This window comes from Delphinus delphis, chromosome 2 (genome assembly GCF_949987515.2).
Source record: "Delphinus delphis chromosome 2, mDelDel1.2, whole genome shotgun sequence".
In the NCBI taxonomy this organism is placed as follows: Eukaryota; Metazoa; Chordata; class Mammalia; order Artiodactyla; family Delphinidae; genus Delphinus; species Delphinus delphis.
In genome coordinates, this window is record NC_082684.1 from 133,164,744 (window position 1) to 133,168,674 (window position 3,931).

Below are 3,931 nucleotides of genomic sequence, written 5' to 3' on the forward strand. Positions count from 1 at the left end.
AGGCCGAGGCCGTAGGTGAGTCGAGACCCCCCATGTGTAAGTGAGAGTGAGGGGTGAAGGGAGACTTCCCAGGGTGTTCTGCTAATTCTGCTGGGTGGCCTCAGGGTCCCTCGCAGCAGGGTGGGTGGCCCTGGGGTCTCTTGGCTCCCAGCGCTGAGCTGATACGAGTAGACCTCCCTGAGCCAGGGCGACACTGCCAGGAGTCACCAGCTCAGAGACCGAGTAGGTCAGGGTAGGGGGGTACTGGTCCCCCTGCTGGGCCACAGAGGGCTCTGACCCGCAGTGGGGAGGGGAGCAGGGCTAGAGTGTGACAGGCCCCTGGAAGTCAGGAGGTAGGGAGCTTATCCCAGCCCCATCCCTGACTTTCTGCATAACTTTGGCAGGTCTGGTCTTGCCAAATTTCCCCTCTGAGCCCCTGTTCTCTTGTCCAAAGTGATGAATTTGGGGGTCATCTGATTGCTTCTTCCACTCTTCCGGTAGCATCATTCATTTTTTGCCTGCATGATAATATATATTAATAATAATATTAAAATAAACATTATTTATATCTAAGTATTTATACACAAATAATATTCATAGTACATGAATAATAATAAAAATGACTCCAGCTGCCATTTGTGGAGACTTGGTATGTGCTCAGCACTGTGCTTCTGTGCTCAGTTGTTTTTTCTTTTGAGACCGAGTATGGCGCATTGCTACACCAAGAAAATACAATTCATTCACAAAGAGCTGCTTAGGTGCCGTAAACACTGTGCTGTAAAGCTGAGCTCTACAGAAGGCGCCAGCCCAGTCCTCGGCCTTGCATCCACCTTCACCTTTGGATCTGCATGGACGAGGTTTGTGCGTCTCCATGTCGGAGGCATCCCTCAAAGCAAGTCACAGGGATTGTTCTTCTTGGAGGATTTCTCAGTAAGGTATTTCAAGGGCCCTTTAGAGAACTGCTTCTCAGAGAAAACAATGATTACTTTCGTGAAGTGTGCTCCGTAAACAACATTCCCCAGGGGTCACGTTTTCCAGCTCCTTTCATGTCTTTTGATGATCGTTCCGGTTTCTAGGATCAAAAGTTCCTTCTCCCAATGGCCGGTGAGCCAGGAGGACCTCAGGTGCCAGCCTTCATGTTTTCGGATGCTCTGGGGGCACAAGGGACGCCAAGCACAGAGAGCGTACCAGGTCCTTTCGCTGTCACGTCAAATCCTTCCCGCAAGCCCAGTGCCAGCTGCATTTTACAGAAGAGGAATCTGAAGCACAGAGAGGTTAAGTACCTTGCCTGGGGCCACACAGCTGGGTGATGGTGCACTGTGATAGGCACGGGGCACGTGGTGGGTGGGGTGAACAAGACGCACACACAGTCTCTATCTTTCAGAAACAGCCACGGGCCCGGACCCTTGACACACCTCAGGGCTCCCACTGACAGCTGCACTCGCTCCACTCATCACCCCTGCAGACACACCCCCTCACACGTGCACACACGAGTGAGTACACCCCCGACCCTGCAGCGTGGCGGCCCCCTCTCCATGCCCACTCTCTGGTGCTGGGCTTGCTCACCTGGACCTCGCTGGCGATCCCTCCGAGATGAAGGGAAGGGATTCTCCTGTCTCATCAGGAAGACCGTGTAGATCCCTGAGCTGTGGGGCTCCTGGAGACTAAGACACCTCCATAATGCAGGCGACTCGTAGGAGCCACTGCTGCTCAGCCAGCAGCTGCTCTGAAGCTGCTTCTAAGCGGGGCCTGCACAGACCTCCCTCTGCAGTCAAAGCGCGTGACGGGCCACCTGCCATCCCAGCCTGGGACCTCCCCTCTGGAGGCTCTGCTGCTTGCTCCAGTGCTGTGGGTGGGCTCTGCTCTGTGACGGCCCAGCCTGTCCTCCCTTAGTCCACACCCCCGGGGACTTATCTCCTTCCCTTTTGGCACCAAAGACTTCCCCCAGGGATGAGGGCTTTTAGCGGGACCTGTCAGAATCCTAAGTACCGTGACTTAGCCAAATGCTTGCTGGCCTCGAGTCTTTGAACCCCCTTAAGCTCTCCGCACGGGGGATGCAGGGGCGCTAGGGTTGGGCTGCTGACCACGGCGTCTTGCTGGTGCTTCAGGTGGCAGTGCAGTTGGCAGAGTGCTGGGCTTGGAGCCAGAGCTGGGTCTACCCTGGATCTGCCCCTGATACGCTGGTGATATTGGAGGAGTCCATATCTCCAATCCTTGGTTTCCTCATCTGTGACATGGGTCTAAACAGACCTACCTCTGCAGGTTGTGAAGTTTCAGAAGAGCGTACGTAAAAATGTGCTCTGTGAACAGCCCAGCATTGCCCCTGTGAGGATGACAGACCCTTACTAGGTGCCGAGGTGTATGGCCATGCCAAGCTGGCCCCAGCCACCCATGGGAGTTGGTGAGGTTCGTCTTCCAGGCCTGAGCTCGGCCACTCTTTTGTGCCTCATCCTGGCTTCCAGGCCTGTGCCTCCCGCCCATCCAGGGGCCGTGATGCTGTGGGGCTGCCTTTTGTAAGAGAAGACACTCAGCTCGAAACCTTTTCTTTTAAAAAGAGATGCCTGGAGAGAGCAGTGTGTAAGTCCCAGGGGTGCCTGCAGTGGTGGCGTTTCAGCACCCTGGCTCCTGCCTGAAGGAAGGGGTTTGGGGCTGGAGATAGAGAGTCCTCTTTGGGTGTCTCACATGACACATGCTGAGTGACCAGCAGAAGTCTGTTGCTTTTTGAGGAGACGTGATGCTGGCATTTTACAGCCTGACCTGCCTGACATGCGGCCTGACTACCTGCCTGGTTTTCACGGAATCATTACCTGCTGGAGCTAAAAGGGACCTCCGAGAGTCCCTTCACTTCTGCCAAGTGGCAGGCTTTCGTCCTCACGGCTACCCTCAAGGTGTTAGCTGTGCCCCTGTTTTATAGTCAGTGGAGTTGGGACACAGATTAATTGGTAGGCGGCCAAGGTCATAGAGCAGGGTCTGAGTGAGATTCCAAGTGCGCGGCTTGTCTGGCCCCTCCTCTGTGCTGCTTCTGGAGGATTCTGGGAAGCTCATCTCTCCTGGCCCTTGGCCGGCAGGGCTCCGAGCGGCCGCTGTGCTGTTGTGGGTCCACCCGACCTGGGCTCAGCTGTGCAGTTGTGACAGCTGCCATCCCACGCAGCCTGTCCTGGCCGGCTGGGTGCCACCGGCAGCCTCACTCAGGGGGTGGGGAGGCCAGGGCGCCACGATGGTGCCCCTTTAGGAGAAACTGGTGGGTGAAGGGAAGTAGACGTGAGTCTGGGGAAAGCTGGCCCAGAAGCGAAGGCAAATCAGGCCCAGGAGACAAGGGCCCTTGATTTCAGGAAGGCGGAGTGCACGACCAGCCCAAGGAAGAGCACTGACGACAGTGTGAGCACCCAGGAAAAGGGGCCAGAGGCTCCCACAATGAAATGTAGATGACTCCTTAGCCAGGGGTGCGGCTCCTCAGGGGTCTAGTAGGGGGTCAGTCTGGTCGGAAGGCTTGGAGGGCAGGTGAACTCCAGCGCAGGCCAAGCCCAGGTGAGCGAGGCAGCTGGAGAGTCCTGGAGGACAGGAGAGCTTCCTTCTAGCCTGTTTGGAGGAAGGAGGGCCCAGAAGCAAAGGACCCCTGCTTTGGCAGGCAGTGAACCAGAGGCCTGGGACCCTGCTTAGGGTCTTAACCTGGAAAGGGCATCACAGTCCGGGCAGAGCAGGTGGGAGCGGCCGACGCTCGGGACAGATGGCTTACAGACCTGGCTGTGAGCCTGGGCTCTTCTAGTTACTAACTTTGCACACCCTGGGCAGCGTAGTAGAGTGGTCAAGAACGTGGACTCCACAGCCAGACCTCCCGAGTTCAGGCTGTGGCTTTGCCAGTGATCAGCTGGGGGACCCTGGGTAAGGCGCTTAGCCTCTCCACGCCTCAGTTTCCTCCTTTTTGTAAAATCGGGGTCATGACAGTATGAGA